Source organism: Dendrobates tinctorius, unplaced genomic scaffold (genome assembly GCF_039654945.1).
Source record: "Dendrobates tinctorius isolate UK_male_01 unplaced genomic scaffold, ASM3965494v1 ptg000079l, whole genome shotgun sequence".
In the NCBI taxonomy this organism is placed as follows: Eukaryota; Metazoa; Chordata; class Amphibia; order Anura; family Dendrobatidae; genus Dendrobates; species Dendrobates tinctorius.
The window spans coordinates 6,376,534-6,390,203 of record NW_027361747.1 but is presented as its reverse complement, the minus strand read 5'-3'; the positions used below and the strand labels follow the sequence as shown (position 1 = coordinate 6,390,203).

At 44.3% G+C, this 13,670-nt stretch overlaps 2 long non-coding RNA genes across 2 annotated transcripts; one reads left to right on the top strand and one right to left on the bottom strand.

Annotated features, from left to right (window-relative positions):
• Nucleotides 1–6,144: 6,144 nt before the first annotated feature.
• Nucleotides 6,145–6,985, bottom strand: LOC141096727 (uncharacterized). The gene is made up of 2 exons (XR_012233764.1): nt 6,905–6,985; nt 6,145–6,826 (listed from the first exon to the last, which is right to left on the bottom strand). It is a non-coding gene; the product is annotated as an uncharacterized lncRNA (long non-coding RNA).
• A 3,521-nt stretch (nt 6,986–10,506) lies between these two features.
• LOC141096726 (uncharacterized) lies at nt 10,507–12,526 on the top strand. Its single transcript, XR_012233763.1, has 2 exons — nt 10,507–11,766; nt 11,845–12,526. It is a non-coding gene; the product is annotated as an uncharacterized lncRNA (long non-coding RNA).
• Nucleotides 12,527–13,670: the final 1,144 nt, after the last annotated feature.

Genomic DNA, 13,670 nt, shown 5'->3' with positions numbered 1-13,670 from the left:
AAAATATCGTAGGGGAGGGAAGGGGTCATTTCTAGAGTTGAGCGACTTTGCCTTTTTTTGGGTCGAGTCGGGTTTCATTAAACCCGACTTTCGCAAAAGTCGGGTGGAACAAAATCGGCCGATTTTTGTGAAAAGTCGAAGGCCGACTGAAACACGAAACCCAATGCAAGTCAATGGGGAAGCAAAGTAGGCAGGGAGTGGAGGCCAGGAAACACACCTACAGTGCCCTTTTGAATGGCAAAAACATAAAATCTTATTACTAGAGTTGAGCGATACCGTCCGATACTTCAAAGTATCGGATCGGAATGGATCGGCCGATCTTAAAAAAAAAGTATCGGTATCGCCGATTCCGATACCGGAAGTCCCATTCAAGTCTATGGGACTGCCGGTATCGGAATAAGAAAAACCCTGTTTTTGCCTTGTACAGCCTCTCTGGGGTCTGTACGGGCCTTTCGGGGGGCTGTGCCGGCCTGCCAGGGGGTCTGTGCAGGCTCCGGTGGTCTGTGCCGGCCTGCCGGGGGGCTGTGCTGGCCTGCCGGTGGTCTGTGCAGGCTCCGGTGGGCTGTGCCGGCGTGCCGGGGGGCTGTGCCGGCGTGCCGGGGGGCTGTGCCGGCTCCGGGGGGCTGTGGCGGCCTGCCGGTGGTCTGTGCAGGCTCCAGGGGGCTGTGCCGGCCTGCCGGTGGTCTGTGCAGGCTCCGGGGGGCTGTGCAGGCATCGTCCGATGGGACTACAAGTCCCATCGGGCGATGCCTGCTACCATGACAGTGATTGACACATTAGCCAATGATGGGACAGTAGTAGTCCCATCATCCGGCTAATGTGTTGAATGTAAAAAAAAAATAAAAAAAAAATTACATGCTACATACATACAACATGCATACTACATGTAACATACATACTACATATATACTACATGCAACATGCATACTACATACATGCTACATTCATACTACATACTACATACATGCTACATTCATACTACATATATACTACATGCAACATACATACTACATATATACTACATGCATGCAACATGCATACTACATATATGCTACATACATACTACATATATACTACATGCATGCTACATACATACTACATGCATGCTACATACATACTGCATGCTACATACATACTGCATGCTACATACATACCACATATATACTACATGCATGCTACATGCTACATACATACCACATACATACTACATACATACTACATGCATGCTACATGCATGCTACATGCATAACACATATACTACATGCATGCTACATACATACTACATGCTACATACATACCACATACATACTACATACATACTACATGCATGCTACATGCATGCTACATGCTACATATATACTACATGCATGCTACATACATACTACATGCTACATACATACTACATGCATGCTACATACATACTACATGCTACATACATACTACATGCATGCTACATACATACCACATACATACTACATACATACTACATGCATGCTACATACATACTACATGCTACATACATACTGCATGCTACATACATACTACATACTACATACATACTACATACATACTACATATATACTACATGCATGCTACATACATACTGCATGCTACATGCATGCTACATACATACTACATACATACTACATGCTACATACATACCACATATATACTACATACATACTACATACATACTACATACAATACATTCATACAATACATACATAGACATACAGTACATATAACATAGAGTAACATACTTACCAATACTTGTCACATTGTTCCCCGAAGCCATTGTCTTTTATGGAATAAATATTAACATAACAAACCACAAAAATACTCACCCACGATCCGAAGCAGTCCACGAGTGTGTCCCACGACGATCTTGGGTAGATAACTGCAGCATCAGCTGATGCTGCCATTCTCTACGGGCTGCAGGAATCCAATGACGGAAGGTAGGTATCCTTCCGCACTGTATTCCTCCGCCACTTAAAAAAAAAAAAAAAAAGTCCCTAGTCTCACTTTATGCCATTGCTGTGTGGGAATTTCCCACGCAGCAATGGCATAAAGTGAGACTAGGGACTTTTTTTTTTTTAAGTGGCGGAGGAATACAGTGCGGAAGGATACCTACCTTCCGTCATTGGATTCCTGCAGCCCGTAGAGAACGGCAGCATCAGCTGATGCTGCAGTTCTCTACCCAAGATCGTCGTGGGACACACTCGTGGACTGCTTTGGATCGTGGGTGAGTATTTTTGTGGTTTGTTATGTTAATATTTATTCCGTAAAAGACAATGGCTTCGGGGAACAATGTGACAAGTATTGGTAAGTATGTTACTCTATGTTATATGTACTGTATGTCTATGTATGTATTGTATGAATGTATTGTATGTAGCATGTATGTAGTATGTATGTAGTATATATGTGGTATGTATGTAGCATGTAGTATGTATGTAGTATGTATGTAGCATGCATGTAGCATATATGTAGTATGTATGTAGCATGTAGTATGTAGTATGTATGTAGTATGTATGTAGCATGCAGTATGTATGTAGCATGCATGTAGTATATATGTAGTATGTATGTAGCATGTAGTATGTATGTAGCATGCATGTAGTATGTATGTAGCATGCATGTAGTATGTAGTATGTATGTAGCATGCATGTAGTATATATGTGTTATGTATGTAGCATGCATGTAGCATGCATGTAGTATGTATGTAGTATGTATGTAGCATGTAGCATGCATGTAGTATGTATGTAGTATACAGTATATGTGGTATGTATGTAGCATGTAGTATGTATGTAGCATGCATGTAGTATATATGTAGTATGTATGTAGCATGTAGTATGTATGTAGCATGCATGTAGTATATATGTGATATGTATGTAGCATGTATGTAGTATGTATGTAGTATTTTTTTTTTTTTTTAACATTTAACACATTAGCCGGATGATGGGACTACTACTGTCCCATCATTGGCTAATGTGTCAATCACTGTCATGGTAGCAGGCATCGCCAGATGGGACTTTTAGTCCCATCGGACGATGCTTGCACAGACCCCCGGACATCAGCACAGCCCCCCGGCAGGCCGGCACAGCCCCCCGGCAGGCCGGTACAGACCCCCACAGGGTGCACAGACCACCGGCAGGCCGGCACAGCCCCCCGGCAGGCCGGTACAGACCCCGGGCAGTCCACACAGCCCCCCGGCAGGCCGGCAGAGACCCCTGGAAGGCCCGAAATGACGGCGCATCGTGATGCGCACACACCGCGCATCATGATGACGTCATTTCGTCTGTCAATCAACTTTGAACTTCCGATTCCGATGCCGACTTCCGATATTGAAAAAATATCGGAAGTCGGTATCGGAATTCCGATACTTGCGGTATCGGAATGCTCAACACTACTTATTACTGAAGCTTTTCAACCTTAGTTTACTTCATAATACTAGTTACGCACTGAAAAATGGGGGTTATTTGGCGAAATTTGTGGGGGGGTAGGGCTGGCTCCAGGTTTTCATGTGCCCTGGGCTAAAGAGCGCCCCTTTAACACATACCACAACTCATGATGCTCCGATACGGCAGAGAAATAGCGGTATAGTACAATGAAAAATACTTCACTTTTTACATCTCATGACTGATATCCATTTTAAATTCTCCAATAGCTCCAAAAACGGACAGTATCTTACTCCATACAGTACTATGGCCACCGCATAGTGCGCTATACAGAGTAATGAGGCCCATATATTTCACCATACATAATCATTGGTCCCATATAATGTTTGAAACAGTATATGATGAGCTCCACATAATGCTGCAGTATATGTTGGTCCCCATGGATGAAGCTGCACTGTCTTATGGGCCCAAATAATGCTCTATATATAATGGGCCCCATTTCTAATGCTCTAGTGTATAATGGGCCCTGTAAATGCTGCTCCAGTGTCTGATGTCCACCTTTGGAATGCTCCAGTGTATGGTGGGCCCCATATATCATTCTCCAGAGTATAGTGCTCCCCAAAAATTGCTGTCCCAACATTGAAAACAATTAAATAAGTCTCCTCAAATAAGTCTCCTCGCTAGGGAATCCCTGTACTAGTCTGGGTGTACAGACGTGATGTCATTGCACTCTCTGGTCAGAATTTCACTGTCAGGAAACGCGGAAGACGTCATGGCGGTGGAGCAGAGAGAGGTAAGTATTTCAACTTTGCAAGTGCTGTGATCCAGAGCAAGCAGGGGGGGCCCACTCATTGGCGACGGCACTGGCACAGGGCCCCTCATAGTACGGCGGTCTATCTGATGGCGGGTAGGCCGAACCTGCACTTTCAGCTGCACATTCCTTTTTGTCACCGTGTAAGGTGGTACAGTATATGGGAAGGGTAACCTGAGTTTCATCTGGGTCACATTCAGGCTGTGTAGAGTGCGAGGGGAATGTAGTGGTCTGGGTCAGAATCATGTAGCAGTGGCTGGGCCTCAGTGCACTTGTGGCGCCCCCTGGAGTACAGTCACCACAGTGGCATTACCTTCCTCCTAGGGAGTGTGATGTCATGCTTGGGAGCAACGAAGGAGCAGTTAAACCAACACACAACACATTTCCCACTCCAGGCCAGCAGGGAGACCTCTGAACGTGACTGCTGAGGAGCTGCTGTCTGTGGTCGGGAGGAGGTAAGTTAGGGCAGTCTGTGAAGGGAAGGGGAAGTGTGTGGATGTGAGAAGGGGAGGAGGAGGATGAGCAGAGTTAAGGCTCACTCCTAGCTTGAGCGCATGGTCGGGATTCAGGTCTCCGAGTTTGTAGGGACACTGATGTTCCTGCAGCAGAAACCGGAGGAAGTAGCAGCTGTAAATGCTCTGTGCCCAACTAAGGCTCGGAGGCCCCAGCAGCAACGTGTGGGAGCCAGAAGGAAAAGGCTACGGCTGCCTGCCATATGAGAAAGTTCCAAGAGAGTCAACAGGGGGAACTTCATTGAACTCAGCACTGCGAGTACCTCAGATAAGCGCTAGAACGGAGGCCACACTACCTATCTGCAGAGAGAGAATTCCAAATTGGCTTCCAGGCTGACCAACTCCTTCTCCATCTGTACTCTGGGTTCTGGACGGCACTTACCAAGTGCAGGTAAAGGAACTGCACGACTGTGTCCTCTTTCTCCTGCGCCTGGCGCACGGCTCTGCTATATCCTGCACTGCACACCATCTACCAACTCTTTCATGTGCCCTGCGACAATGGCCATACCTGTGCAGGGCTTCTACATCTTAGCTGCACCACAACTTCTGTCCCAGAGAAGCGCCACTGCAGCGCTGGTCAATCTACTCAGAAACCACAGGTGGCGTCACGTATCATTTACCTATAAACGTAATTCACCCCTTTGTATGGACGCCCAGGGCCACGGAACAGGTCACCACCACTGTGACACATCCCAGGGAGACACCGTCCCAGTATCGATTAACCCCACTGCCCTGCCTGGCCACCCACACTCCATGTCAGATTCATCTTGGACTGGGGAATTCACGATTTGACTTGATAACCCATTCATGGTATGATAGAAAGAGCTACATGGACTAATGTGAAGTGTGGCCTGCTGCATCATTCACTTTGGGTGGGGGTGCAGGAGACAAGGAAAGGTGTTCTTCCTGACCAGGAGCCAGCACTTGACGACTCAGTGCTTGCATTTTTTGAAACTTCAGAAGAGGAGGGCATATTTACTGGAGTCTGTTTCGGCAATGTAAGCCCAAACCAGTTCCTCATGCTCCGGCTTTAAAAACGGTTAACCTACTCCCAGAAAAGGTAACCTTCCAGGCGTTCCGTAGACAGACCATGACGCAGGCTCAACACCTCCTGCCTTAGCTGCTATTGTGCTTTTGCCACTACCAGCAGATGCACCACCACCATCAGCACCAGCTGGCCCCCCCACGTCCACGGCCTCTTCCACCAAACTTCCAAATTTAGCACAAAATAGACACAAAATAACATCACATATATTGTACTGTATCAGAAGCGTACAGCTCTATTCAGTCAAAGGATAATTGTCAAATATAAAATAGATATGACAGGCTCAAACCCCAACTTAGGTGCTCTGGGAAAAAACAAGACTAAAGTATAGGAGTAACCCCGGCACACTAATAACATGAAAGTAAAGTCTTCTCAACGACAGTCTTTAATTGTTGTGATTTTATTGATTGTGAAAAAAAGGGTGGTGTTACAATCCAAAAAAGGGTGGTGTTACAATCCAACGTTTCAGCTCTACTTCTCGAGCTTTCATCAGGGATATGACTACAATATATACAATAAAAGAACAAAAATCAATAAATAAACTTTATAAAGTATTATAAAACCAAAAATCTAGTGATAGGTGATACATAAGGTGGGGACAGTGTCATACATCCTTTGTGAAGGTGTGTATGGATCTATAATGATGTGAGGCCAGTGAGTATGTATTGTGGTGTGATACGGTGAACATGTGAGAGGTTGAACAGAGGAATAGAGTGAAGGTGTAAGGAGTTGAAAAGCATGAATGTGTAGGTAGTGTTGAGAAAGGGCATTAGGGGACAGTGAAGTGGAGTGGGAATAAAAGTGAGGTCATCTAAGGAGGCAGTGTGTAAGGGGTGCTCTTGGAAATGTTAAGGCATAAGGTATAAATACCTAGATCCTTGGTTTTGAGGTGTGTGTATAAGTGGTATAGGTTTGCCTTTGTAATCCAGCTGCTGGAACGGTACCTATAGTAACCACTGAGAAAGGGTATAGGTTAAGGAATAGCAAGGTATATAGAAAGAAAAGATATAAAAGACAGTTTTAGGGGTCACATACCGATGTGTAGGGTCAGCACGTGACTCCCGTCCTAAGGACAAAAAAGCAGGTCAATAAGCTGAGATGGAGAAAGGAAACCCAGTCTATGAAGACTGTAGGGCACCATTACCTTGTGTCCTAAATCTAGTCAGGTGTGGAGGAGGCCGGAAGTGCATGTGGCTTAGTGCAGTGATGTTAAATACTGTCAAGCACTTCCTGATTGGGTGGGGAAGGGGCGGGAATGGGGGGAAGGGCCATCGCCATCTTAGTGAGGTCAAAAATGTCTGAATGAATGTACTGAGCATGTGCAGGGCGGGGATAGAGAATGAGCATGTTTTGACTTGACAGGAAGTGATGGTGGCAGTCGCCATCTTGGTGAGGTCAAAAAATGTCAGAATGAATGTACTGAGCATGTGCAGGACGGGGATAGAGAATGAACATGTTTTGACTTGACAGGAAGTGATGTTGGCAGTCGCCATCTTGGTGAGGTCAAAAATGTCAGAATGAATGTACTGAGCAGGTGCGAGCCATCCAGGAAGTGAAGTAAAAAAGGGAGGGTTGTGAGGAAATGTCACATGCATACAGGCGGCCATTTTAACGGTGGGACTGTGCTGAATTCATGCACGGTGATAATTTCAGTGCTGGTTGTGCCTATCAGGTTTCAGAGAAACTTCCTTTTCCTGCCTAAAAACAAAGAAAGGTAATTAGAGCAAGGTTTACATACAAAGAGTAAAATGGCGTTCATATTAACACACTTATGTCAGAAATATCTCCTATAAACCAAAAAACCTTGTGTAGGAAAAGAACTTATTTGGTAGTGATTTTAAACTCCTGATGAAAAACAAAAATAATTCACTATGAAGTGGAATTTAGAAGGGATTAATAATACATTTCAGATTCTCTATTGAGACCGTGTGGATGGAGGGTATTTAGGTGATATATCCAATACGCTTCACGCTCTTTGAGCGTTTGGATTCTATTACCCCCTCGTCTGGGTACAGGGATTTGTTCGATAACCTGAAATTTCAGTTGGCTTACAGAGTGTCTATTTTCCACAAAATGGGCAGGAATTGGTAAAAGTGTGTTCTCACACCGGATGGTTGATTTATGTTTGGAGATGCGGTCTTTCACATGCTGGGTGGTTTCCCCAACGTATCCTAGGCCGCATGGGCATTTGATTAAATAGACGACAAAATTTGAGTTGCAGGTAAAATAGCCATTGATCTTGTACCGTTTGCCGGACCTCGGATGGGTGAATGAATCGCCTTTACTAACATTCGTGCATTGTGCGCAACCCAAACAAGGGAAGGTTCCGTTGCGCACCGTGCTAAATGTCTTCTGCCTGAATGTCTTGAAGTGGGAGCCCACGTCGGCTCTAACCAAAGTGTTTTTTAGGTTCTGAACCCGATTATGGCAGATGAGAGGAGGATTTTGGAAATTTTCAATCCCCGGGTAAGCCTTTTCTAGTAGGGGCCAGTGTTCAAGGACTGCTTTTTTGATCAGAGGAGAGAACGGGTGATAGGTGTTGATGAACTTAACCCTATTCTCTACATCACAGTCACGTTGGGTAATTCTGGTTTGTTGTTCAGCGTTAATTTTGGGGTATCCTCTTGTTTGAAACTTTTCAGTCATCTCGTCATGTCTCATTTGCCTGATATCAGGTGTTGAGACTATGCGGTCAATTCTGTCATGTTGGGATTTAGGTAGAGCTATCTTCACGTGTCTTGGGTGACAACTGGACCAGTGTAGTAGACTATTACGGTCTGTAGGTTTGACGTAAAGGTCACTTGTAAGGGTGCCAGAGTCAGTTTTAGAGATCATGGTGTCAAGGAAACTGACAGACTGTGTGTTGGAATGTGAGGTAAAGGTTAGGTTCGGTATACTCTGGTTGAGGTCATGTACAAAATCTGTGAGGCTATTGGTGTCACCTGTCCATACACAAAAGATGTCGTCTATGTATCTGAGCCAGGTAAGAGCATGTTTTCTATATAGATGATGTGTGTAGACAAAGTCAGCCTCAAATTTACACATGAAGATGTTAGCGTACGGGGGGGCTACATTCGCCCCCATTGCGGTACCCCGTGCCTGAAGGTAGAATTGGTCCTCAAAGAGGAAATAGTTGTTGTTGAGGACCAATTTGAGTGTATCGGTACAGAACAATTTCTGGGGTTCGCTAAGAGAGGATTGTAAATCTAGGAACCATCTGACAGCCTCGATGCCAAGATCGTGATCTATACTAGTATATAGGCTGTTGACGTCTAGGCTGGCTAATAAACAAAAGGAAGGAATGTCATGGAGGGTTCTAACGTGGTTCAGAAAATCACCGGTGTCTTTGAGATAAGATGGAATTTTTGGTACTAGTGGAGTGAGGATCTTTTCCAAGGTTATTGACAGGGGTGAGAGGATAGAGTCGGTAGATGCCACTATGGGTCTACCGGGGGGCTTTTCCAAATTTTTATGTATTTTGGGGAGTATATAAATGACTGGAGTTATGGGACTTTGTTTGTGCAAATACTCTGCCAGTTTAGAATCAATTGTACCCAAATTTAAGTGGAAGTTGATCAAATTGTCTATCTTTCTCTCTATGGAGTAGATAGGATTCGTGGGGATGGGTCTGTATGTCGTGACGTCAGAGAGTTGTCTCTGGATTTCAGACAGATAGTATTTCTTATCCAGTACTACAATGGAGCCACCTTTATCAGCAGGCTTTATGACAATGTCCTTGTTGTTTTTAAGACTTTTCAGTGCTAATGATTCTTCTCTATTAAGGTTATGCTTAAGGTGGTATTTACCATGTTTGTTTTCATCTATATACTTATCCACAGAAGCATTAACGAGTGAAATATACGTCTCGACAGGATGATAGAGGCGAGGTGGTTGAAACGTGCTCGGGATCTTGAGTCCGAGATCTTTAAGAATAAACGTCTCTTGGGTGCTGGTTCCCGAGGAGAAAGGTACCTGGTTGGTGTTTATGTCTCCGCCATCTTTGTCAAAATGTACCTTAAGTCTCAAAGAGCGGTAAAAACGATTTAACTCTTGGTGTACGAGGAACGGATCAAAGGAGGGAGTGGGACAGAATGAGAGGCCCCTCTGGAGAACTCGGATCTCGGCAGGTGAGAGACAATAGGTAGAGATGTTGAAGACAAGATTGTTCTTACCTGAGATCGAGTATTGGGGCGTGTATCCCTCTGGGGGTCCTCGTCTGTTTTTTCTTCTTCCTCCTCATGACCTCAACCAGAGTATACCGAACCTAACCTTTACCTCACATTCCAACACACAGTCTGTCAGTTTCCTTGACACCATGATCTCTAAAACTGACTCTGGCACCCTTACAAGTGACCTTTACGTCAAACCTACAGACCGTAATAGTCTACTACACTGGTCCAGTTGTCACCCAAGACACGTGAAGATAGCTCTACCTAAATCCCAACATGACAGAATTGACCGCATAGTCTCAACACCTGATATCAGGCAAATGAGACATGACGAGATGACTGAAAAGTTTCAAACAAGAGGATACCCCAAAATTAACGCTGAACAACAAACCAGAATTACCCAACGTGACTGTGATGTAGAGAATAGGGTTAAGTTCATCAACACCTATCACCCGTTCTCTCCTCTGATCAAAAAAGCAGTCCTTGAACACTGGCCCCTACTAGAAAAGGCTTACCCGGGGATTGAAAATTTCCAAAATCCTCCTCTCATCTGCCATAATCGGGTTCAGAACCTAAAAAACACTTTGGTTAGAGCCGACGTGGGCTCCCACTTCAAGACATTCAGGCAGAAGACATTTAGCACGGTGCGCAACGGAACCTTCCCTTGTTTGGGTTGCGCACAATGCACGAATGTTAGTAAAGGCGATTCATTCACCCATCCGAGGTCCGGCAAACGGTACAAGATCAATGGCTATTTTACCTGCAACTCAAATTTTGTCGTCTATTTAATCAAATGCCCATGCGGCCTAGGATACGTTGGGGAAACCACCCAGCATGTGAAAGACCGCATCTCCAAACATAAATCAACCATCCGGTGTGAGAACACACTTTTACCAATTCCTGCCCATTTTGTGGAAAATAGACACTCTGTAAGCCAACTGAAATTTCAGGTTATCGAACAAATCCCTGTACCCAGACGAGGGGGTAATAGAATCCAAACGCTCAAAGAGCGTGAAGCGTATTGGATATATCACCTAAATACCCTCCATCCACACGGTCTCAATAGAGAATCTGAAATGTATTATTAATCCCTTCTAAATTCCACTTCATAGTGAATTATTTTTGTTTTTCATCAGGAGTTTAAAATCACTACCAAATAAGTTCTTTTCCTACACAAGGTTTTTTGGTTTATAGGAGATATTTCTGACATAAGTGTGTTAATATGAACGCCATTTTACTCTTTGTATGTAAACCTTGCTCTAATTACCTTTCTTTGTTTTTAGGCAGGAAAAGGAAGTTTCTCTGAAACCTGATAGGCACAACCAGCACTGAAATTATCACCGTGCATGAATTCAGCACAGTCCCACCGTTAAAATGGCCGCCTGTATGCATGTGACATTTCCTCACAACCCTCCCTTTTTTACTTCACTTCCTGGATGGCTCGCACCTGCTCAGTACATTCATTCTGACATTTTTGACCTCACCAAGATGGCGACTGCCAACATCACTTCCTGTCAAGTCAAAACATGTTCATTCTCTATCCCCGCCCTGCACATGCTCAGTACATTCATTCTGACATTTTTTGACCTCACCAAGATGGCGACTGCCACCATCACTTCCTGTCAAGTCAAAACATGCTCATTCTCTATCCCCGCCCTGCACATGCTCAGTACATTCATTCAGACATTTTTGACCTCACTAAGATGGCGATGGCCCTTCCCCCCATTCCCGCCCCTTCCCCACCCAATCAGGAAGTGCTTGACAGTATTTAACATCACTGCACTAAGCCACATGCACTTCCGGCCTCCTCCACACCTGACTAGATTTAGGACACAAGGTAATGGTGCCCTACAGTCTTCATAGACTGGGTTTCCTTTCTCCATCTCAGCTTATTGACCTGCTTTTTTGTCCTTAGGACGGGAGTCACGTGCTGACCCTACACATCGGTATGTGACCCCTAAAACTGTCTTTTATATCTTTTCTTTCTATATACCTTGCTATTCCTTAACCTATACCCTTTCTCAGTGGTTACTATAGGTACCGTTCCAGCAGCTGGATTACAAAGGCAAACCTATACCACTTATACACACACCTCAAAACCAAGGATCTAGGTATTTATACCTTATGCCTTAACATTTCCAAGAGCACCCCTTACACACTGCCTCCTTAGATGACCTCACTTTTATTCCCACTCCACTTCACTGTCCCCTAATGCCCTTTCTCAACACTACCTACACATTCATGCTTTTCAACTCCTTACACCTTCACTCTATTCCTCTGTTCAACCTCTCACATGTTCACCGTATCACACCACAATACATACTCACTGGCCTCACATCATTATAGATCCATACACACCTTCACAAAGGATGTATGACACTGTCCCCACCTTATGTATCACCTATCACTAGATTTTTGGTTTTATAATACTTTATAAAGTTTATTTATTGATTTTTGTTCTTTTATTGTATATATTGTAGTCATATCCCTGATGAAAGCTCGAGAAGTAGAGCTGAAACGTTGGATTGTAACACCACCCTTTTTTGGATTGTAACACCACCCTTTTTTTCACAATCAATAAAATCACAACAATTAAAGACTGTCGTTGAGAAGACTTTACTTTCATGTTATTAGTGTGCCGGGGTTACTCCTATACTTTAAAGGATAATTGTCAATCTCCATATATATTCCATCAGTCACACAGAGACACTCCCAGGCTCAGTATGGATTAGACAAGAATATAAAAAGTAGACAAAGTGTACAGTATCATCAGATAGCACGTATATATAGCATAGGTTAAACATTAACAATGTACGTCTATATATCATGAGTAGTGTTGAGCCACCCCGCTAGAGTTTTGGTGTGTCGCACAGGAGGCAAGTTCGTTGAATGTTCGTCGAACCACACTGAAAACAATGGCAGGCAAACACAAACACATACTAACACATACAAAAGAATTACAAAACATCTTAAAAGGTGTCCCAAAGCCGACAAACTGCTCAGAAGCCAAAAATAACAAATGGAAAAGGGCAACTACATTTACAAAAGAGGTGGAGGAGGCACAGATCTAGGCTTGTCATGCCCTTATGAAGTCAAGAAAGTCTGGACTAAAAATGTAAAAACTAAACCCAAAAAAACAAAATCTGAAAACGAACACGATCATATACCGTCGTACTTCCCACCAATAAATTATGGCAACTGGCGATCGGGCGGCGTTATTCCCATGAACCTCCAAACAGCGTCCATGAAGCCAAAGTGTTTGCTTTCTGGGGGCAGTGTGATTGCAAAGCTGAACCTTAAAGGAATGTCCAAAAGGGCACCACCAGGAGTGGAGCCTGCGGCTTAATTGGACTCCACCCGGGAAACCACAACCATGCCACCTCAAAAAAAGATGCACACATTGAAAGCTTTGTCGATTGTGTGTGTGTGTGGTGTGGTATGTCCATTTGTAGTTGTGCTAGCGATTTGTCAGTTTTATTCCATTAACGAACGAGACTCCGGCATGCCCATGCGGTACGCGTAAAGCTTACTAGAGGGATACGCGAGGCTCTGGCACGCGCGATCGAGCAATAACAGGGATATCATGGCCTACCATGTCCGGGGCAACATGCGCGCTACACTGAAAGGACCATCTTTTGTCGCTTACAGGTGCAGATAACCCGCTGAACACCGTTAGTGATGGGGATCTGGGATTCCAATAATTAGCCGTGAACGATGATTTCCCAGTAAGTGCAGGTCAAC